Source organism: Mesoplodon bidens (genome assembly GCF_964165515.1).
Source record: "Mesoplodon bidens genome assembly, chromosome: 11".
NCBI classification, from domain to species: Eukaryota; Metazoa; Chordata; class Mammalia; order Artiodactyla; family Ziphiidae; genus Mesoplodon; species Mesoplodon bidens.
The window spans coordinates 47,065,491-47,089,922 of NC_138167.1; the positions used below are offsets into that span (position 1 = coordinate 47,065,491).

At 47.2% G+C, this 24,432-nt stretch overlaps 1 protein-coding gene across 3 annotated transcripts in view; it reads left to right on the top strand.

Moving 5' to 3' along the window:
• The window catches only part of FMNL3 (formin like 3), a 56,429-nt gene that overhangs the window by 9,506 nt on the left and 22,491 nt on the right, over window positions 1-24,432 (top strand). The gene's annotated exons all lie outside the window — the stretch shown is intronic.

Here is a 24,432-nt window from a genome sequence, read left to right on the forward strand (position 1 = left end):
GGGGCTACTCTTCGTTGCAGTGCGCGGGCTTCTCATTGCAGTGGCTTCTCTTGTTGCGGAGCACAGGCTCTAGGCATATGGGCTTCAGTAGTTGTGGCACGCGGGGTCAGTAGTTGTGGCTCACGGGCTCTAGAGCGCAGGCTCAGTAATTGTGGCGCATGGGCTCAGTTGCTCTGCGGCATGTGGGATCTTCCCAGACCAGGGCTCGAACCCGTGTCCCCTGCATTGGCAGGCGGATTCTTAACCACTGCGCCACCAGAGAAGCCAGGTGTTGTGGTTTTTTTTTTTTTAATTTTTATGGGAGTATAGTTGCTCTACAATGTTGTGTTAGTTTCTACGGTACAGCAAGGTGAATCAGCTATACATATACATATATCCTCTCTTTTTTGGATTTTCTTTTGTTTTATAAATTTGTTTATTTTATTTCTTTATTTTTGGCTGCGTTGGGTCTTTGTTGCTGTGTGCGGGCTTTCTCTAGTTGCGACAGGTGGGGGCTACTCTTTGTTGCGATGCACGGCCTTCTCATTGCAGTGGCTTCTCTTGTTGCGGAGCATGAGCTCTAGGCACGTAGGCTCGGTAGCTGTGTCTGCGGGCTCTAGAGCACAGGCTCAGTAGTTGTGGCGCACGGGCTTAGCTGCTCTGCGGCATGTGGGATCTTCCCAGACCAGGGCTCAAACCCATGTCCCCTGCATTGGCAGGTGGATTCTTAACCACTGCACCACCAGGGAAGTCCCTGGATTTTCTTCTGTACCTCCATTGTCTTGTGTCCCAGTTGGGGATGAAACTTTAAGAGCAGTAAAAGTAAAGGCAGAGCAACAGTTTTTGGTGCTTTCTTGGTTTTCCCATTTCCTATTACACCTTCAAGCAAGAGGTGGACCTCCATCTTTTTATTGCCTCTGTCTGTAGGTCTAAGGACTGATTCCCTGGTTCCTTCTGTACTGTGGGCTCTACCCTAAAACTTGTCAAGGAGCAGTTTGGGGTATACACACTTCACTGCTGACCTTTACTAACCCCATTAGCTCCTCAAGCCAGGGTAAACGTTCTTTTAGGTTGGGAATATGTTTGAGAGCTTTTTGAACAGTGCTTCTGGATCTTTTGAGTAAAAGACTCTTTTGAAAATCTGATTAAACTTGTGACTCCTAATTCTGTGTATACATACAGTCCTTTGGGGGTTTAAAACCCGTTCTTGGATCTGCTAGGGAATCCCTGGCTTTGAGCCTAGAGGAATGGGAAGGGAGAGCTGGGCGAGGAGAAGCCACTGCAAGAGCTCCTTGACACGAACAGTACTCAATATTTTTGTAAGGGGAATGGAGCCCTTACAAAAGGGCTATCAGTTCAGATAAAATAATGCCTCTGTTGGTGGTTCCAAAAAAGAGAGCTTGTTGAAACTTGGTTGACTGCCATCCAGAGGGAGATACTCTGGCCCTTGGACATCTTAATTTAACTTTAAAAAAAATTTAATTAAATTAATTTATTTTTTATACAGCAGGTTCTTATTAGTTATCTATTTTATACATAATTAGTATATATACGTTAATCCTAATCTCCCAATTCATCCCCCCGACCCCGCCCTGCTTCCCCCCTTGGTGCCCATATGTTTGTTCTCTACATCTGTGTCTCTATTTCTGCATTGCAAACCCGTTCATCTGTACCATTTTTCTGTAATCCACATATATGCGTTAATATACGATATTTGTTTTTCTCTTTCTGACTTACTTCACTTACTTCACTCTGTATGACATGGATCTATGACAGTCTCTAGATCCATCCACGTTTCTACAAATGACCCAATTTCGTTCCTTTTTATGGCTGAGTATATATATATGGCTGAGTATGTTCCATTGTATATATGTACCACATCTTCTTTATCCATTCGTCTGTCCATGGGCATTTAGGTTGCTTCCGTGACCTGGCTACTGTAAATAGTGCTGCAGTGAACATTGGGGTGCATGTGTCTTTTTGAATTATGGTTTTCTCTGGGTATATGCCCACTAGTGGGATTGCTGGGTCATATGGTAATTCCAGTTTTAGTTTTTTAAGGAACCTCCATACTGTTTTCCATAGTGGCTGTATCAATTTACATTCCCACCAACAGTGCAAAAAGGTTCCCTTTTCTCCACACCCTCTCCAGCATTTGTTGTTTGTAGATTTCTAATGATGCCTTAATTTAACTTTGACTAAGGATACTTTGTGGTGAGGTCTTCCCCTTTGAGCCAGACCCTCAACCTCCAGGAACATCCAGGTGGGGATGACAGGATGTACTTTGACAAGCCAGGGGAACCTGTGGCATCCTTGCAGTGAAGCCCAAAAGTTAGGTCATATCCTATGTTTTGAGGTACTATCTGCCCAAAGCTGCAACTCTCTCCAGCAGGCCTAAGGTCTCTGGAAATATCCAGGCAGTTGTATCTTCCCAGGGTGTGCCTTAAAGAGGACTTCGACATCCAGTCTCTAGCAATTACTTCTATGCTTAAATCCTTTTGCTTTCTACCTTACAAACAAACAAACAAAAATTATCTATACTTGTTTTGACTGCTCAGAATATTTCATACCAAAATTTTTGAAGAAAAATTCAGATCTTTTGGCGGCTTTATTATGAAAAAAAGTTTTTTTCAGAAAAACATAAAAAATGTTGTTTTTTGGGTTTCCCTGGTGGCACAGTGGTTGAGAGTCTGTCTGCCAATGCAGGGGACACGGGTTTGAGCCCTGGTCTGGGAAGATCCCACATGCCGTGGAGCAACTGGGCCCGTGAGCCACAGCTGCTGAGCCTGCGCGTCTGGATCCTGTGCTCCGCAACAAGAGAGGCCATGATAGTGAGAGGCCCGCGCACCGCGATGAAGAGTGGCCCCCGCTCGCCGCAACTAGAGAAAGCCCTCGCACAGAAACGAAGACCCAACACAGCCAAAAAAAAGTTTTTTTCTGGGTGGAGTCTCCCATCTCATCCTTATAGGAATGGCTCAGTTTCTGGTCTACACCAAATGCCTAGATTTAACTTGTATAGGTTAAGGAAAGAGAATTCAACATTTGTCGGGTATATGCCACATGCTTTTACATGTATTATCTCATTAAACTTGACAACAATACTGTAAGGCAGTTATTTTACTTCTTTTTTTTATTAATTTTTATTGGAGTATAGTTGCTTTACAGTGTTGTGTTTCTGCTGTACAGCAAAGTGAATCAGTTATACATATATCCCCTGTTTTTTAGATTTCCTTCCCATTTTGGTCACCACAGAGCATTGAGTAGAGTTTCCTGTGCTATACAGTAGGTTCTAATTAGTTATCTATTTTATACGTACTAGTGTATATATGTAAATCCCAATCTCCCAATTCATCCCACTCCCCCTTCCCCCCTTGGTATACATAAATTTGTTTTCTACATCTGTGTCTCTATTTCTGCTTTGCAGTTGTTCATCTGTACCATTTTTCTAGATTCCACATATAAGCGACATTATACGATATTTTTCTCTTTCTGACTTATTTTGCTCTGTATGACAGTCTCTAGGTCTATTCACATCTCTGCAAATGGCACTATTTCGTTCCTTTCTATGGCTGAGTAGTATTCCATTGTATATATATATACCACATCTTCTTTATCCATTCCTCCGTTGATGGACATTTAGGGTGTTTCCATGCCTTGGCTATTGTAAATAGTGCTGCAGTGAACATTGGGGTGCATGTATCTTTTTGAATATGGTTTTTATTTCTGTTTTACAGGTGATGAAAACAGGGCTCAGAGGGGTTAAGTAACCTTGAGAAAGTCTCAGCTTAGATGTCACTTAGAGAGGCCTTAAGTAAAAGTTTTTGGTTAGATTTTTTTGTTAATGCTAAAAGGACTGCTAGAAATATAACTTTTTTTTTTTTTTTGGCTGTGTTGGGTCTTCGTTGCTACGTACAGGCTTTCTCTAGTTGTGGCAAGCGGGGGCTACTCTTCGTTGCAGTGCGTGGGCTTGTCACTGTGGTGGCTTCTTGTTGCGGAGCACGGGCCCTAGGCATGTGGGCTTCAGTAGTTGTGGCGTGTGGGCTCAGTAGTTGTGGCTCTCAGGCTTAGCTGCTCCGCGGCATGTGGTATCTTCCAGGACCAGGGATCGAACCCGTGTCCCCTGCATTGGCAGGTGGACTCTTAACCACTGTGCCACCAGGGAAGTCCACAACTTCTAAAAGGTGCTTAATCCTTGATTTTATATATATATATATATTTTAAGCTGCCTAGAAAAATTTCTGGAAGAATACAAGTAAATCTAATAACAATGATTACCTCTGAAATGTAGGGAGGGAATCATAATAAGAACAGGAAAGTCAAAGGGAATTTAGCTTTATCTATAATGTTAACATTTCTTACAAGGAGAATGTATTTATATGTCAGTTATATAATTAAAAGTTAAATAAAAAATTCTTAACCTCATTAGAAATCAAGGAAATGAACATTTCAGTGATACACTTTTATACTAATCATCTGGGCAAATTTTTAAAGATTGACAATGTCTATGGTTGTCATGAGTGGTACATTAATACACCATTAGTGGTAGTGTAATTTGGTACAGACATTTTAGAAGACATTTTATAGGGTCTACCAGTTTCAAATGCGCATACCCTTTAACTTGGTCATCTCACTTCCGGGAAACTGTCCTACAGGACTGTTTATACATGGGCATGAAGGTGCATGGAAAGGATCCTCAGGGCTGCATTGTTTAACAGTAAACACCTGGGAAAAACCTGATTGTCCATTTCCTGTCCATATCTGTTTCTTTTCCATTCATCTGGTTACTCCAGGCAAATACTGGGAGTTATCCTTAATTTTTCCTTCTTCCTTCTCCATACTCAGTCTATTACTCTGCCAATTCCATCTCCAAAATATGTCTCAGATCTACCCATTCTCTCTATCTCTACTGCCACTGCCTCAGTCTAAGCCGATGTCAACTCTGGCTTGTATTACGTCCAAACAATTGGCCTCCCAATTTCCTCTACTGCTCCTTTCTCCATCCTCCCAGCCATTCACAAAACAGCCAAATTTAAAATATAAGTCAAATAGCATCATTTTCCTACCTAGAAATCTTTAATGGCTTCCTTTTGCACTAAAAAAAAAAAGCAAACTCCTGGCCTTGGCCCTTAAGACTGCATTATTTGGCTCCTGCTGACTTCTTTAACCTTACTCACCCTCCTGATTGCCAGCCTCCACATTAGCCTTCCTTTAGTTCAGGACAAGTTCCTTTCTTGTCTCAGGGCCTTTGCACAAGCTGTTTCCTCTCCTGGAATGCCTTGTCCCTGGATCTTCAAATGGCTCAATCTAGTTTATGCTTCAGGGCTCAGTTTTAATAATGCCACCTCTCAGAGAGGCCTCTCTTCTTTATTATTCTCTTAGCATCCTATTAACTTCTTTTGTATTATTTTCCATTTTAAAATTATTTGTTTAATTACTTATTATCTGTCTCCCCAGACTATCGACTCCATGAGGGTGGAGACTTTCTGTATGCTTATCACTGTCCAGCCAAATACCTGGCACCAGCTAGGCACTCAATAAATGGTTGTGGCTGATGGGAATCTCAAAGATACGTGTGTGTGTATGTATAAATATAATCGTCTAAAAAGGGAATTAAAAGAAGAGTATATATAATGCTTTATAAAGCCACATGTTTGTATGTAAATGTTAGAAAAAAGGCCTGAAACAGTCAACACCAAGCTGTTAGTCCCTGTGGTGACCTATGGAGGGGAATGGATAGGGTTGGGGGCTGACCAGTGACTCCTTTTTTATTCTATAAGCTTTTGAGTTGATTAATTTTTTAATAGTATGTACCCATGTATTTGTTCCTCCTTTAAGGGAAAAGGAGGAATAAAAATAGGGGAGGAGGACTCAACTTTTATTGCAAAAAAGAAAGCTCCTCTCTCTTACTCCCTGTGCTGACCCAAAAGAAGAGAGCAACAGGGAGAAAGGACACCAGTGAGGTCATTCCCTGCCCTGTACTGAGCTTGGCACTAGTTTTCATAGTAGAAGGAATCCTAAGAGATGCCCTTATGCCCTGAGGCTATATTTTAAATTCTTAAATGTAGGCTCAACCTTGGTCTCCCAGACACAGCCAGGTTGTATATTTTTAGCCCGTTTTCATTTCTAGGCTAGTGAAAGCTGCACCTCCAGCCTCAGTTTAGCAGGTGAAGTCAGCAAAGAGAATAAACGAGCTCTGGGCTTCACTGCAGCTAAGCTTCTCAAAGTTAAGTCAGTTCAGCAGCCCCAACCCCCAAGGAAACTATGTTCTCTAGATTCTTGTCTCCCAGAAATATGGATAGCTAATCATTTTCACAGCTAATGTTCATTGCGTGCTAATGGTATGCCAAGCATCTGGCAAAGCTCTTTATACACATTGTCTCATTTAATCACCATAACTATGAAGTAGTTATAATTATCTCCATTTTATAGATGAGGAAATGGAGGGCCAGGATGGTTAAATAGCTCACCTGGGATCACACAGCTAGTAGGTGGTGACGTCAGAATTTGAATCCAAGCAGTTTGACTCCAAAACCCACATCCTTAACCACAATCTCCTTCTCTTTCCAGGGTCACCACCCGCCCTTCCCCCCTGCCCCCCACCCCCACCCCCACGCCTTCAGTACTGCTTTGGTGGGGATTGTGTACATTACGGCAGAACACAGGGAAGGTAGAACAAGTCTTCCTTTGCTAAGAGGCGTGGTGGGAAGATTTGGGCTTTAGAGTCAGCCAGACTTGGGTTTGAATCCCAGCTATCCCACTAGGACTTTGACTATTCAACAAGTATTTCCTTTTTTATTTACTGTGTGCCAGTGATAGCACTGGGTATACAGTGGTGAAAAACAAATATCACCTCTGTCTTCATGGAGTTTATGGGAATGCAGATATTAAACAAATAAATACTTAACTACGAGTTATATGTCCTCGGGAGACAAAGAACAGGTTTTTACGAGAGAGTATAACCAAGGGTCCCCTCTAAATGAAGGCCAGAGGCAGCCTTGGAATCTCTGAGAGACTTTCTACTTTCATTTCATTTTCCTTCCTTTCTTGATTTATTAAGGAAACAGGTCTTAGGTGCCTACTGTATATACAGCACTTTCTCGAGTGCTTTGGAGAATACCAAAGAAATAGAAGATAATGCAAGTTGGAGAGACAAAATAGAACTGTACTTTGAACAACTAGAGAATTAAAACAAGTGCGTGTCCTCAGGTTATCCATGAGGCTCTCTATGTGCCTCAGTTATTTTATCCATAACATGGGGATATTTGTCTTGCCCAATCACATGTTTTTGTGAAGACCAAGTGAGATCATGAAGTGATGAGGTGCCACACAGCTCCAAGCACAGAAGGACTAGAGGGTTAGGGAAGGATTAACATGGCGTGGGATTGCAGATCAGGCAGTGCTCTCAGGAAGACATGGACTTTGTCAGGTCTTACAGGGGACAGGTGTGGATCAGGAGAGAGAAGACTGAAGGCCAGAGCAGTGTGGGAGGGGATTAAAGAGGAAGAATTAGCCAGATGTATGAAGGGCAGCCAGGAGCCCCACCTGCTGGGGTAGAGGGTCCTCATGTCTTGCCTGGTCCATTGTAGTAGACTCCTTAGTTGTCTCTCTACTCCAGTCTTGCAGACCCAGCTCCACCTTCCTGCCCCCCACCCCCCATTCATCTTCATAGCCATGTGTAAAGATCTGGGTGAGAGGTTTTCTAGGAAGAGAGAGTAAACCTTGGGATGGGAAAGAACTTTGCACATTCGAGGAACTGAAGGAATGCCAGATAGGTCAGCAAGGATGCTAAAGAGATGGGGAAGGCAGAAGAAAGGTGAGCAGGGCTCAGGTCATGGAACCTTATCAGCCTTGATAAGGAGTTTGGGGAGTGACCCGATCTGCTTTATAATGTTAAGAGTTCACTGTGTCTGCCATGTGGAGAGCCCTGGAATCTGGCTTCCCTCTGGGCACCGTGTTGGCCTGAGTGAGGCCAGGCTCCTCAGTCAACTCTGCCCAGCAGAGTGGTCGTGCCCTTCGCTCTTTCAGGTTTGACTGGTGTCCAACCCTCCTTCCTACACCCTCCTCGGCCCAGAAAGGGCAGTGCCTCTGCTAGGCTGGCCCCAGTGTTTGGCGTGCCTGTCCATGGTCTGAGCCTATAATTTGGTGGGTTGGCTGGTTACAAAAATAAAAAGTGTGACCTATAACTAAAGCTGAGCGGATTCAGTAAAGAGGGAGCTTTTAATTTGCAGGGGTCCTGGGCTGTATTTAACTGGAGGAGAAATGTGTCTCCTCCCTAAGCGCTGCTCCATTTTCTCCCTTGAGTACCTGCTCTGCAGTGAGTTAGGGTTTTTGGGCCTGGGGGTGAGCTTTAGGGAGATATTTCGAAGGGAAGTTAGGGTCCAACAACAGGTTTGATGGCGCTTCCTGGGAGGTTGGCATTATTCAGTCTTGCCTCTCATATAACCCACTTGGAGGGAAGTAGAGTTTTTAAATGTTTGATTGAGTGATCACTCATTTATTCATTCAACACAAATGTATTGAGTGTTTATTCTATTTTAGACACTAGGGATCCCATAGTGAACAAAAGAGACAAAGGGACTTGCCCCACAGAGTTCACGTTTTTGTTGGGGACGACAATAAACACATATACAGGTCTGTCATAGAACGTTGAGTAGGGATAAGTGCCATGGAGAAAAAGAAGGTAAAGGGGTGGTGAGTAAGAGGGGCACTATTTTAATGAAGAGGCAGTTTGAGGGGCTGAAGTACAGGAGAAAAGTGAAATAGTGAAGACAACTTTCTGTGGACTCTGGACCCCAGCTCCTGAGAGCCCCCCAGGACAGGGGCTCCCTGAGCAGGGCAGGGTTAGGTCCATGCTCAGCGGGGGGCCTGGCTGCTTCCTAGCCCAGGTGGGCCCAGTCAGAGCCTGTGGTTGCCTCTTCCTGGCTCCACTGGTCAGAACTGTCTGCAGGGCTGGGCAGGGTGCTGATTAACTGTAAATAGATACTTGTCTTTCCAGGGCTTCTCAAGCCTGATCCTCTCAAGATTTCCTGAAGTCACCGTGTGTTCTTGGCTAGAGGAGGACTAAGAAGTCTGGCCTGGGAAGCTGCAAGGAGTGCAGGGGTTCCTTCTGCCTGTGACTGCTGCTCACCAGGCCTTTTTCAGGGGCTTCGGGGCTCAATGGATTTGGATTTGAACCCCAGCTCTGCCATTTATTAGCTCTGTGACCTTGGGCCAGTGCTGTAACTTCCTCAAGCCTCGTTTTCTTTATCTGTATAATCAGGATAAGAATACTTCTAGGGATTTGGTGAGGATTAAATAACATATATAAAGGATCCAGGGCAGTGTCTGGCATAGTGGGTGCTCAATAAATTTTTTTTTTTTTTTTTTTTTTGCGGTACGCGGGCCTCACACTGTTGTGGCCTCTCCCATTGCGGAGCACAGGCTCCGGACGCGCAGGCTCAGCGGCCATGGCTCACGGGCCCAGCTGCTCCACGGCATGTGGGATCTTCCTGGACCGGGGCACGAACCTGTGTCCCCTGCATCGGCAGGCGGACTCTCAACCACTGCGCCACCAGGGAAGCCCGCTCAATACATTTTAAGTTGAAATATTCTAAGACCACTAACCTCTTAAAGTCAGGGGTCTGATATTAAGGAGTCCAGTGAAAATATTCAAGAAATATGGATTATTATTGATGGGTAAGAGACTGGTTCTGTGTACCTCAAAGTTGTAAAATCACTGAATTGCACACCACATATTAGTCACCTGGCTTTCCTACTCCATGTTGGCCTTGTCATGACCTCTGCACGGGCCTTAGGATCTCCAGGAACTAACGTAGCCCTTGGCCTATCCTTTAGCACATTTCATCTCTAGTACAGCCATGGAAGGATCGGCCTTTAAGAGTCTTCTGGACTGGGGAACTTACCAAGGCGAGAATAGCCAGCATAGGGTTACCGAGGTCCAGACCTCTGCTCCTGGGACTGTATTGAACTCTGGGGTGGTGGTGGCCACTGTTATGTGGGTTCATTTGCAGATTGAAGGGATCACAGACTCCCTTCCCCTCAAAACCGGCCTCAGAGTGAGGCCCAGACAATGTTCTAGAATTGATGGACGAAAGATAGCTAAGTGGGAAGGAGCATCTTAGTTTGAACCTTCTGTGTCCAGAGTATGCTTGGGCCCCTTACTTTGGACAGACTTCTTGCTAGTGGTTGTGGTTATTTTGTTTTTACTTGCCGCTCAGCAGAATCAGCATCACACAGTCATTATCCTCAGGCCCTTGGCAGTCAGGGCACTTGGTGAGTCCCTTGTAAAGTGCTCACGTCTACAGATTATTTTCTGATGCATCTGGCATGAGTTCCAGATTGACAGTGCAATAGCAACTATCAATTTCTCCCTTCGGGCTTGGCTAATTACTGCTGGCATCGTATGTAAGGAATTAAGAATCTCTTATGCTTTTACAGGGCAGCAGGGCCTGGTGAGCTCCCAAAGCGTTTATCTTTCATTTCCCCAGAATACCCTTGTTAAAAGTTGTGAGCGGGGCTTCCCTGGTGGCACAGTGGTTGGGACCCTGCCTGCCAATGCAGGGGACGCGGGTTCGTGCCCCGGTCCGGGAAGATCCCACATGCCGTGAAGCGGCTGGGCCCATGAGCCATGGCCACTGAGCCTGCACGTCCGGAGCCTGTGCTCCGCAACGGGAGAGGCCAAGACAGTGAGAGGCCCACGTACCCCCCCCCCCAAAAAAAAAAAAAAAAAAAAAAAAAAAAAAAAAGTTGTGAGCAAAACCTCAGGAATTGAAGGGTAGCCAGCCAGACAGTATTGGGTGGCATTTGGCTTCTCAGTTGATTCCCTCTAAGAATTGTAAAGAAACTATCTAGTACTTGTTGCCTACAGATGCCTGTAGGGAAATGTCAAATGGTGTCATAATGTTGTAAAAGCCCTACTAGCTGCTTCTAACTGTCTTGGAGGTGAGAAGGCAGAGAGGTTATTCCAGCCTTATCCTATGGCGAGGTGAAAATTTACTCAGGACTCTGGAGGGCCTCTGGAGGCTGCGAACTGAGAATGGTGCAGGTGTCATCTTCCTCGCCTGGAGACAAGGAAGGGAGAGGGATGCAGTACCAGCCCTCAGAGACTCCCGAGTGCAGCACGGTGTTGATTCGCTCAGCAAGCACTCATTGAGCACTTAGGATTGTGTTAAGTGCCAGAGAAATAAAGATGGCTGAGACAGTGTCTGCCCCTAGGAGTTCAGTCTGGAGGGGAAGACAAACACATTAAACATCTAATTGCAGTCTTCAGCTTGGGAAGCACAATGGTGTAGACATGCAGGAGCATCTGGGGAGCACAGGGAGGGGCTTGGGGAATACTGCCTGTAGGAGGGAACCTCTGCTGGCTAAAGGGATAATTAGGAGTTGGAGAGAAGTGTGGAAGAGAAAGCAGGTAGAGTGGCAGCATCCGGGTGAGGCAGAGCGATGTATTCAGAGAATCCTCCCGCAGCTGTGCGGGGCCCTTGGAGTGTAAGGTGTAAGGCAGACGGTGGTGGCGGGGTGGGGATGGCTAGAGTAGTAAGGAGGGCTTTTTTTTTTTTTTTTTTTCCTTTTTGCGGTATGCGGGCCTCTCACTGTTGTGGCCTCTCCCGTTGCGGAGCACAGGCTTCGGACGCGCAGGCCCAGCGGCCATGGCTCACGGGCCCAGCCGCTCCGCGGCATATGGGATCCTCCCAGACCGGGGCACGAACCCGTATCCCCTGCATCGGCAGGCGGACTCTCAACCACTGCGCCACCAGGGAGGCCCGTAAGGAGGGCTTTGAATGCCACGCGGATGGACCATACTTCATGCTTTTTGTTGGAGAGTGGCATGGTCAGATTTTGAGGTGTGAGTGGGTCAGTGTGGCAGCCATGGGAGGGGAATCAGAATTGGAGGTGGGCAGCCGAGTGGGAGGCCTTATAGTGTGGTGATGATGATGGGAGCCTGACCCAGAGCTGGTTTGCATGGTGGAGATGATAGGACAGACTCAATAAATAGTTTAAAAGATTAAATTTGGAGACTCAACGATGGATTAGATTTGACATTGGAAAGGTAGAGATAAGGGAAAAGGGAGGAATTCAGGATGATACCCGGATTTCTAGTTTGAGGTGGAAATGCATATTTGAGAGTCATTGGTGTCTATTGGTCAAATAAAATTTGGGGCCAAAACATTCTCATGTCTCTCTCTATATTCCCACAGACAGCACAGCCCTTCAGGGACTGGGAGGGACAACTCCTGAGACTTATGCAAGGTCACAAGGAGAGAAACAGTTGTTGAGAAGAGTCGTTAGCTGAGGGGGCCGAAAACACAGATTTGTGGTAGATCAAACCTCAGGTTTGCAGATGGCAGGTTTAACCTGCAGAAGTTGGGAGACAGCGGGGAGGTGAGGGACTTGAGATAAGGCGGAACACGAAAAACAACTTTCTTTGCAAAATCTCACTCCAAAGGTTAGAGGAATTGTCCCAGATCACTCAGCAGAGCACCTTAGTTAGTCAGTGCCTCAATTCTGTCCCCCCAAGTTCTGGTCCCAGCTTTCCTGTGAATCCTCTAGGTGGCTGTTGGTGTTTTCAGTCTTACCTTTCGGAGGGGTGTGTGTGCAACTGCTCTAACCTAGAGAATTAATAATCATATAAATAAATATATTTAACCTGTACTCTTCAGCTACATGTATATACTCTCTCTTTTTTGCATTTTAAAGTACTGTGAAATTATATTTTATGTATGTGGTTAGAAGCTATCTTTGAGTCACCTGCAACTCTTGGGAGTAGCTCATCCCAGTTACCATTTATAGAGCCCTTCTGGGCCAGGCACCATGCAAACTCCTTTTCATTCTTTCCTCCCTTCACTTAATTCTTATAGGAGGTAGAGATTATGATTCACATTTTATAGATGAAGAAACTGAGATTCAGAGAAGGCTAGTAACTTTCCCACTGTCTCATGAAAAGTACCAGGATTCAAATCTAGGTCCTCTCTGTTCCAAAGCCCATGCTGTTATTTATAGCTCTCTGAATGTTTGTTTGTTTGTTTGTTTGTTTTTGCGGAACTCGGGCCTCTCACCGTTGTGGCCTCTCCCGTTGCGGAGCACAGGCTCCGGACGCGCAGGCTCAGCGGCCATAGCTCACGGGCCCAACCGCTCCGCGGCATGTGGGATCTTCCCGGACCAGGGCATGAACCCGTGTCCCGTGCATCAGCAGGCAGACTGTCAACCACTGCACCACCAGGGAAGCCCCTCTCTGAATGTTTAAAATGCCATTCAGGTATGAGGGAATTTTCACCTTGTGGTGTCCAAGAGGGGAGTTCCCTTGTCTTTTTGCTCTGCATGGTGTCCTTCTTACTCTGAGACAGAAGCCTTGAACTTCAGGTGTTCGGCACACATACCTCATTCAGCTAGTTTCACCCAGTGTTGCTGGACAGGGAGGCACCATTTAATGATCAACCAAAGCCAGTCAGACAAATACAGGTGGACCTTCCCAAATTAGAAATGGAGATTTGGTTTCTTTGTAAGGAGATGGCAGGGTATGGTGGAAAAAGCCATGTCCTGGCAAAAGTTCTATTGGAGGCCACATATCTGGGTTCGAATCTGGGTTCTGCCACTTTATGACTTTGAGCCAGTTGGTCTCAGATTCTTAATTCTCTCACCAGTTAAACAGGCATAATACCACTTACCTCCACTGGTTGTTAAGAACAGTAGTGAGATTTTGTGAGAAAAGTGCCTGGCATATAAGAGACGCTCAGTAATGTTTTCCTCCCCATCTGTGGCCCCAAGTGAATATGGCACCTAGGACACCAGACATTGAGAGAAGCAGACAAGATTCAGGGTCTCTCTGGGGTGGGAACTCTCAGAAGGCTACTTCCAAAGAGGTGTTTTTCTAGCTGGACAGTCAAATGAGATGTAAAAAAGCTGGGGCATTCAAAGATGGGGTAGGGTGTGGGCAGTCATAACCTCTGTGTCAAGCTCTGGCCTTAAAGACATGAGGAGGGACAGTGTTGGGAGGGTGGCTTGTGGATCAAGAGCAGACTGGGGTCTTTACGATTCCTCCCCAGAGAGGAGGGGAGCATTGAGGCACTGAGATGCACCTCCATTTGAGAGCAATTGAAAACGCAAGGAGAGACAAAGGACTTGTAGTGCCTCTCCCCAGCTGATACGACTGGTGACAGATGTGAGCCCATGCTGGGGCATAATGCAGGAGTCATGCCCCTCCCACATGTAGTCTGGATGTAGGAAGGGATTCATTAAGTTTTATGCTTTGATAATAAGCTCCTGGATTTATGAGACTCCTAGAAAGCCCAAGCCGGGCCCCCAGCTGGTACACTGGGTGAGATGGAGCGCTGCCCCCAGCCGGCCTCTGCCATCCACACAGGCAGCTCACAGCATCTATTAAGCTTTTTCTGTGTGTCAGACGTCCTTGTCTAGGAACAGGTGTGGTCAAGGGAAGTCCATGCCCTCACAAAGCTTACAGTCTAGTTCAGGAAATAATACAGAATGTGAGTAGTAATAAGAGAGTGCAGTAATTTTTTTTGTGAAATCTTACAATTAAAAGATCTAGCATAGTGCTTGGCCCAGAGTAGACGTTTATAAGCCATAGTTTTCCCTTTTTTGGTAAATTTACAAGAGTTATCGCAAGGCAAAATAGGACTTCCAGTTGGCACAGTGTATGATGCCTCGAAGACACTAGTATTTAGTATTGAAGGAATGATTGAATATAATTGTGGATGGGAAGCAAGGGCAGGAAGCCCCACAGAAGTTCAGGGGAAGGAGTGTGCAGAGGTCTGGGTTGTTTGGAGGGGGCTTCATGAGGAACATTAATCGTATTGATCCTGAAGGATGCATGCAATTTGAAAAGGTTCAGAGAAGGGCTAAAACAATTGGTTGTCTCAGAAGAGGCATTGTATGGGAATACAAACTCAGGGTCAGATCTGGATTCAAATCTCATCTCTATCGCGTACTGGCTGTGTGACCCTGGGCAAGTTCCACGGCCTGCCTTTCGAAGCCTTTGTTTCCTCACCTGTAAAATAGGAATGATGTTAGTCCCAACTTCATAGGGTTCTTGTGAGAATTAAATGAGATAATCGTATAAAGTTCTTCTTTTTTTTTTAATATTTATTTTTGGGCTGCATCAGGTCTGAGTTGTGGCATGTTGGATCTTTTGTTACGGCGCGTGGGCTCTTGATGGCAGTGCAAGGGCTTCTCTCTAGTTGTGGCACGCAGCCTCATTAGTTGTGGCGTGAGGGCTCTCTAGTTGTGGCATGAGGGCTCAGTAGCCCCGCAGCATGTGGGATCTTAGTTCCCTGACCAGGGATCGAACCAGCGTCCCCTGCATTGCAAGACGGATTCTTAACCACTGGACCACCAGGGATGTCCCTCATATAGAGTTCTTATCAAAGTTTTGTCAATAAATGTTAGCTTTTGTCATTATTTTATCATTTTAATAGTAGTATCATTATTATCCTACTCATGCCCACCTACTTACCTTAGTTCCCTAGACCTTGTGTCATCTGGCTGTTCCCTGCCTACTGTAATTTCCTCATATATACTTTTATTCCATTATTGTAAATCAGGGACTCCCAGACTTTTTATGGTGTTTTGTGTGTCTGTGTACTTGCAATTGCTATGTCCTTGCCTAGCATATCACCATCTTCCCCTGCTTCATTGCTTTTCCTGCCTTCCTCCTGCTTGATGTTTTAAGACTAAATCCTATAGCATTTCTTCCAGGAAGCCTTACTCGACTCCTCTGTCTATTAGATTTTGTGTCCTCGGGATCCTACAGTGCCATGTGCACCTGTTTCACAGCTGTGCTGTATGCACTCATCCCTGGTTTGCTTGTCTACCTTGCCCTCTGGATATAAACTTCCTGAATGTAAGGATCCTGTCCTATTTATTTTTATATTCCCAGCTCCTAGCTTAGTGATTGGCATATTGTTATTTTCCAGCTAATTGTTGAATAAGAAATCCAAACCCCACCCCCCAAAAAAAAACATAGCTAGCTTTATGTGTAACGTTTACTACCTACTTCTGACTTAAATGCTTTACATATATTAACTTTAATCATCATAGCAACCCTATGAAGTAAGTATTATTTCTACCTCCATTTTATAGATGAGGAAACTGAGGCTCATAGAGATTAAGTAAGTCTCCCAAGGCCACACTAGTAAGTGGTGGAACCAAGATTCATACCAGGGCAGTGTGGCTCCTCATTCTGTGCTTTAACCAGTCTGAGATTTGTGATAGGATATTTATTGAACACCCAAGAAAAGGTGAAGAGACATTAGCTATAAATTACAACTCCATGAACATATTTTAAAGGCATTAGTAAATGTGTGGAGATGCTGTTAGGGGGCGAGTGTAGAACTTACCAGTCTCACTTATGAAAGATTTGCTAGAGAAGGTGGGATTTCACCCTTTGTGGATTGGATGAGGGGCATGGCTGGCAATTGGGAAGGAGATGATCTCTGAGGATAATGTAGAGTAGAAATCTTAGGGGCAGGAAAAAGAGGAGTATATGTATGGGGAAATTTAATTTGCCCAAACTTTATTGAGCACCTACTACAGTGATAAACAAGCTGGTGATGATGGTCCCTGTGCTCAGGAGCTTGTGGGCTAGCGGGCTTTAAGAAGATGAGTCTGGTTAGAAGATGAGTTAGGGGAGTGTCTTAGATTTATGGCGTGAACTGAAGGACAGAGTTGAAACTCAGAATGAGAAGTGGGAGTTCGCTGAGGGAGAAGCAGCATTAAGGAAAGGGACTTGGGCTGTAGCACATAAGGCAGATTATAGGAGAGGGACCAGAAATAGCAAGGACAATTGTAAGAATTTGGATAATCCCCTCCAGAAATAACCAGGGACTGAACCAAAGACCTGGTGATGGGAGAGGTAGTAGCAGGATCAATCATTTATTTATTAAGCACCTGCACATGATTCAAAGAAGGATAAGGCATGACCCCTACCCTCCAGGAGTTCATGGTCTAGTTGTAAATAAAGGAAGTACACGCATGAAAAGACACTATATGACTTCATTCAATTTGTGTTAAGATCCATGGTATCAGTGACCAGCTGCTTTTTTCCTCTTTGCTTCACTCATCTGGACTTCATTTCCAAGGTCACCTCATGGTCCAGAATAGCTGCTGAAGTTCCAGCCATTACCTCTGCATTCCAACCAGCTGGACGGAGGAAGGAGAAAAGAAGGGTATACTCCCTCCCTTTAATGATACTCTTCTCAGAAGTTGTACACACTACTTCTACTTGCATCCCACATGGTCACATAGCCACACCTGAATGCTAGGGAAGATGAGAAATATATTAATTCTTTTAATTTTTTAAATTTATTTTTTAAGTTCAAGTATAGTTGATTTACAATGTTGTGTTAATTTCTGCTGTACAGCAAAGTGACTCACTTATATACATATATACATTCTTTTTTATATTATTTTCCATTATGGTTTATCCCAGGATATTGAATATAGTTCGCTGTGCTATACAGTAGGACCTTGTTGCTTATAGAAATATATTAATTCTGGGTTGCTAAGTACTCAGCTGAACATTGGAGGTTCATTAATAAGGAAGGTGAGAGGAGGTTGGAGATAACAAGCAGGTCTCTGCCATATCATTCTTCACATATGATTATGCTTTGGAGCTCAGAAGAGGAACTGAGCTGTGTTGGGTAGTCACAGAGTTGGATTTTGAGTCAGGTAGTAATAGGTAGGGATTCAGAAGATTGGGGAAACGTCAGTTACAAGCAAATCCTATGGCAAGAGTGGCTGTTCTGAGAGAGAGTCCGGGAGAGAATGAGCTGGTCAGAGATGCTGGGGCCAGCCCAGGGAGAATCTTACGTGTGAAGCTCTTTCTTATTTAAGATGCTAAGAACAGTAGGCCAAGGAGTTTGGGTTTTCTTGTGTAAATGGTAAGGAGTCAGAGAAGATTTCTGAACTGAAAAGAAACATGATTTATCTTATGTGCTAGGAAGTTTAGAAATTTCATCCACATGCAGGTTGGAAGTAGGGGTGCCAGCTAGAAGGTTATCCCAGAAGGTCAGGAGTGAACAACAAGGGCCAATCCGATGGTGGCAGTGGGAATGGAAGGGAAGGGAAGGTATGGATGAGAGACCCTGGGAAGGACACGCCCTGGGTCCTAATGGTAATGGGCTGTGGTCTGAGGAGAGAGAAGATGCCTTTTGTAGGATGTTACCCCAGAAATGTTGTGTCCTCTGTGAGGTAGCGCTGCCTATTAGGTCTCCCCTGGCAGGAGGGCAGAATGTCATGAAGAGAAGGGTCGACCTTGGTTGGCTACCAGGATAATGTGAGGCTCTGCCCCAAGACTCCTTAGCTTTGGAAAGCCAGCTGCCCCCAGCAGAATAGTTTCCATTCTGCGTAACTGGGGACTGTGTGGGTCTGGCTAACCGCGAGGAGGGGCTGAGGAGCCAGCAGATAGATCAAGTTGCTGTGGCAGTGACTTTTCAAGCTGGGGCTTGGGGCCCCTAGCTAACAAGAGTCCTTCTGTCCGAGGCTGTGTGCTTCTTGACTGAGTAGGCCAGAAAGGTGTCCGTAGCCAGGGCCAGGTTACCTGCCAAGGTTACCTGATGTCAGGTATGAGGTCAACAGTGTGGCAGAGGGTAGAGCTGGGGGGCTTTGCTGGCACTGGGGACATGGCCAACTTCCTGTGCCGGCTCAGGATCCGACGCAGGAGTGTTCCAGGGTGAAGAAGAGGCCTCGGGGGGTATAGCTGTATTTGGATAAAGCCACCTCTTTGTTTGATTGATGCTGGCCTTCTAGGACCTCTCCTTTACCCGACTTCCCTGGTGTGAGTTGCAGAGCTCAGCCTGAGACATCTGGCGAATCCATCTCTTTTTCCTCCAGGCTGCTCAGGGACTTGGCCCGTAACTGCTCAACAAGTCATTTCTGGTTATAGAGTCATCAGTGACCACAGAAGCACGTTCTCCAGACAGGGCTCTGAAAGCTGGCTTTTCCCTGGCAGCTTGTCCCCAAAGTGATAGCTTCAAGTAAACAAAACCAGAAAGCCAGACCTAAGCCATTACAGACATTAAGTCAAGGAGCACTCACCCATAAGTCTAGTAGGGTAGCTTAGGCCTTGAGGAAACCGTGTGTGTGGCTAGAGCTGTGTCACACCCATGAGCCCCTGTGCATGGGGCTGCAGATGGAGGGAGGTGAGGAGGGAGGGGCAGCTGCACCACTGAGGCTGTGGGGTTTGGTAGCACCAGGGCAGGAAGCCTGGAGTCCAGGGAGGTGACTGCTGCTGTCCACCCCTTCCTATTCTTGAAGTGTTCATCCCACTCCATCATGGGCAGGGCTACCTCTTCCTCCAGCCAAGTGTCATGAACTGTTCTTGTGATTTCCTTTCTGCTGCAGGATACAGTTCTTCTCCCAGAGCCTTTCCCAGTTGGCTCAGGCTCATTCCAGACTCTGTCTCAAGTTATCTTCTCCAAACCTGAGCTCTGAAAAGAAGGATGGGGGGGAGGCAGGCAAGGAGAGCCGTCCTGAGCTTCGTCTCCCAGGTTGCCAGCAAAGCCAGGCTTGGGCTTGGTCTGTGGGAGCTGCAGTGAGACCTGGCCACCGACCTGGTCTGCTTCCTCCCCTGCGTAACTCCCGCCAGTCACGGGGCTGGGGGAAGGTGTGGGTGTTTGCAGGGACTGCTGTGCTTCCCATGTCTGGACCTTCTTAATTTTAGCTCTTGGACCTTTGACCAAACTCTCTGATTTTTTTGGTTTCCTTTTGCCAGGATTGTACTTCTGGGGGGCAGTTAGGAGGAGCTGTGCTGAAACAACGAGATAAACAAACAGTGACGCAGAGGCGGCCGCAGCAGCGTAAGCAACAGGCTGGGCCTGCCGTCTGGGCCGGCTGGGTGGAGGAGGACTCCCGCCCTGCACACTGGCCAGCTGGCTTGTGTTAAAGCGCTGGCTGAAAATAACTCTCATTGTCTGGGAGCTGCTACTGCGCAGGGCTGGCAGGGCTGGCTGTGGCCGCCAAGGGGGCCGAGGCAGCAGGGGCCGGTACCTCCCACCTCCTTGGGCTCTTGCCCTTTGGGAGCAGTGCCCAGCTGGCCACAGCTGCGTCTACTGCCCACCAGGAGAGACACGTGGAGAGTAGGCTGGGCCACTCCTAACACTCTGTCCTTTTGGTGGATGGGCATGGCCCTTTGTGCCCAGTGTTGCCTGTTTCGCCATTGACTTGGGGGCATGAGATGTGAGGGGATCCTGGCAGGAACACAGGGCGGGAACACAGGGCTCCAGCTGCTCCTACAGCAGTCTCCTGGACTCCCAAACCAGGGACCTCACCGCATTCTCCTCTGCCATCTGTATAATGGGCTGATCTGTGGATGCCCGAGAGGCTTTGCTGGCTGCTGTGACCCGGAGCTGGGGCTCAGCAGCATGTAGTGCCCGGGACAGTGCCTCATTTCATCTCTGGGGAGGTTCTAGACTCAGCTTCCCAGGGCTCCCCACCCCCGTGGGCTGAGCCTGGCGGCTGGGGCTGACACACTGGGGAGAAGTGGCCAGCTGTAGGGGACTTGGTGGGGAGGTGGTTCTGAGAGGGAAGACATCAAGAAAACCACCAGCTCACATTCTGTATTTGCTCAGAATAGACAGCCCTTGCCTGCCTTCCCTCAAGCCTCCAGAATCCCCTTCACAGGAAAGTTTCAGACATCTCTCTCCCTCTCCTCAGAGGAGCTATGCCATTTTTGTCTCTATTCCTGAGATTTATCATGATTGACTGGGACCAGTAGAAGCAGCTGGGAATTTGGGGTGGTTCCTATTTCTGTTTGTTGGGTTTTCCCCAGGCCTGGCCCAAGGAGACTGACAGAGGCAGGGGTGAGTCCCAGCACAGGAGCCACAGCTTTGAAGGAAACTCCAACCCTACCGGCATTTCCCTTCCCCTGCAGTGGGAAGGAAACGAGGAGGGGCTAACTGACCGGGGGTGCAGAGCAGGAAAGGGGAAGGAACCCCCACGACTAGAGCCACCTCCCTCCTCCTCTGCTTCTCTGGGGCCAACAGGGGTCCGGTGGGGAGTAAGGAAGCCTCGCTGGGGGGACTGGGCCCTTTTGCTCCCGCAGAGCCCGGGAAGGGGTTGGACCCTGAGCAGGGGACTCTGCCTGGCCGCAAACTGGCAGTAAACCGGAGCGGCCTTGCCGGAGAACCATCAGATCCACCCCTTTCTGCTTCTTCCTGTTGTAGGTTTTTATTATTAGACTTCTGGCTGGTTCCCTCTGATTTAGGAATCAGTCCTGGAGTTGCTTTCAGTCTGAGTTCCTCTTCCCCGTCTCTTCCCATCTCCCTGGGGTCTCCCTTTCCCTCCCCAAGGATGGTGGTATTTCATTTCCTCCTAGGCTTAGAGGAAACCAGAGAGGGATCAAAGGAGGGGTAAGGGATTGCTCTGTCCCCAGAGTGCGGAGAAGCAGTGCTGAAGGAGGAGGGACAGAGGCAGAGATAGAGGGACAATCCAGGAGCAAGAGGGCAGGTCCTTGGGATGTCAGAACATTACTCAAGGTTTCTAGGAAGAGCGGGGAGGGAACTGTGTGTTCCAGACACATACGGACCCAAAGTATTTATCATTTAATCCTCATAAAACCCTGTGAAGTCGTGAGATTATCTCCATTTTATGGATGAGCTCACTGAGGTTCTGTGACTCTGAAGAGCCCGAAGTTGATCTTGAGCTCTCTGATTCCGCCTTCAGTGCCCCCTGCTCCGGGACAGCTGAGCCTCCTTTCCGTTAAGCAAGGATCTCAGTGAGGAGTTAGCAAGAACTCAGCTCAGCTTCTGCCTCAAGAGAGCCTGAGGTCTCTGCGGAACCACGGCAGGAAAATGTCAAGGAAACAAAACCTCTGACCGAGACCAGAAGGAATCATGTCAGATTTGCTCCCTGGCTGTCCCCGGAGCTCAGGAAGCTGCCCTTCCTCAGGACGTTGAGCCCTGCTGGCCTCACGCACGTTTTCTGGTGGAGGCAGAAGCCCCGGTGCCCTAGTCTGGCAGGGGGAGAACTGCCAGGCCCTGGTCCTGCCCCCTAGCCAGTGGCTCCCACCCCCCAGTCAGTGATGGACTTCTTGTGAGTGTTGGAGGCTGGGGAATTCCCCCACCCACCTCCTTCCCCATCACACTTCGGCCCCAAAGGAGCAGAGAAGACCACCATCACTGTCCAGAAAGTGCCATCCAGAACTCTGGACTGGAGGATGTGGGCCTGTGGTTGGAGCTGATTCATGCTTCTGCCACCCATTTCCATACACTGGTGTCCCTCTCTCCTGGGCATCTAAAGTTTGGCCAGGTCCCTCAGGTTCCTCCTCCATGCTCTTAGGCTAGGGTTCCCAAAGGTGGTGACTCTGCTTGTCTTTGAAGCCCTGGGGGGACGTTTTCTCACCAGTTCACCTGGTGGGGAAGTGTGAGGCCACAGCATCTGACAGTGGGTGGCTGAGGGAGGAGGTTGGCGTAGACGGGATGTGATGTCTGCCACAGTAGCGACAAGCTCCCGCCCCCGGCCCGGTCGCGTTCTTCCAAGGGAGACAACTGTTTTCTATCTTCACGGCACAGACTTGGGGGAAAGGAGCAGATGACAGTGAAGTCATCTCAGGACGCACACAGAGCCAGAACCAGGCCTGGTCTCACTTGGGCTCAGCTGGCAGCAGCCTGGCCCTGGTTAGGTGGGAGAACTTGCTCTGGGCCACCTTTGATCTTTGGGCCCCTGTTCTCTTGTGGCCTCCTGCTCCTGTCCTGTTATCCACAGAGACATGCTGAGATTGGCCCTTAGCAAAGTAATTCCAGAGAGAACATCTGGGGTTGTATTTGCCCGTTCGGCCATCCCTGCTACATCGGCAGTGGGGAGGATTCGTTTAGCCTCTCTTGCTTGCGGAAGCTCAGGCAGGTTAACAGGGCAGCAGAAACCATGGGGAGAGGTGTGAAGTGTTGGTCTCTTCCCCTTCTTTTCTTCTCTTGACCTCTTCTGTATTCCTAAGTTCTTCTACTTCTAAACACTGAGCAGAGATCCCAACGCTGCTTCCTTTTTTGAACCATAGTGACCCTGTTTCCAGCAAGGAGCTGGGCCCAGAGCTCAGAACCGGGACATCTTAACCATAGGTTTACCATCAACTTACTCTCCACTCAGTGCCTGTCACAGGGTTAGGCACTATTGGGGGTTGGAGATCGTATGAATAGATACAGTCCTTTAGGAGCTAGATGAGCATACAACCGGCTTAATCGTATGTATGTAAATAAATGCATAATAAATAGATACATGTAACAGAAATAAATGATGTTTAAGGATTTTCTTTTAGTTTCTTAGAAAATGGAGGCCCCGCTCCCAGGATACTCCTGCTGCTTTTGGAATAATGCAGGGCCTGTGTGACTCCTTGGGATCCCGGGCGCACACGATTCATGTTCCCAGGGATGAGGATGTCAAGGAGCGGGCAGAGGTAACCAAGTGGTCATGCTTCGTTTACCCGGGAGTTAAGAGCTGAACTTGGAGCAGTAGGTAAAGGAGAGAAAGATGAGAGGAAGGCCTTCCAGGTGGCCTGAGTGTGCTGGGGGAAGAGGCCAGATTTGTGGGTAGTCACGTGGGTCGTCAGACAGCTCTGATACTTCAGGTAGGAGATCATATCTGATTCAGGGGTTGGGGGTGGGGTGCAGGTGAGTGATCTGCCTTTGGAGGCAAGGGCTGTGACCTGCCACCAAGGCAGCCGCCGGACTGGTTAGAGGAGGGCCTTGGCTGGACGGGGGTAAAAAGGGAGGGGAAGGTAGGGCTTCTGGTCTGGATGGAGCTCACCCATGGATGCCTTGGCTTTTACTCACTTACACTTGTATTCACTTATTCACTCAGCAAACAGTAGTGAACAAAATAAAATGATTCCTGGTCTGTCCTGTACTCTAGGTTAGAGTGTCTCAACGAGGGGTTGGGACACTTTACTGTGTCTTAAATAATTGGGAGCTGTGTCATAAGTAATTGATACTAATAATTAAAGTCCTGAAATTCTGTAAATTATTTCCTTAAAAATTTGAGCAGTTACCTTTATGTTAATGTTCTACTCATTCACTTGTATCCTGATAATGAGGGAAAGGAGTAGACTTGTGACATCTGGACAGGCTGTGAGTGGCACAGGATTCACCCATGGGCATACGTGGTGCAGGAAGCCCGCTCAGCTCTCAGACCGTGGGGGGAAATCGATTGAAGGTTGCCACTTTAGACTGGTAGCTTTCAAACTTTTTTGCCCGGTCCCATGTTAAGAAAAACATTTTACAGCGTGATCTGTGTGTGTGTGTATACATGACATATAAAAAGAAACAAAACTTCATGAAACTTTTTTTATTTTATTTTATTTATCTGTTTTTGGCTGTGTTGGGTCTTCGTTGCTGCACGTGGGACTTTTCTCTAGTTGCGGTGAGCGGGGGCTACTCTTTGTTTCAGTGCGTGGGCTTCTCATCGTGGTGGCTTCCCTTGGAGCGTGGGCTTCTAGGCGTGCAAGCTTCA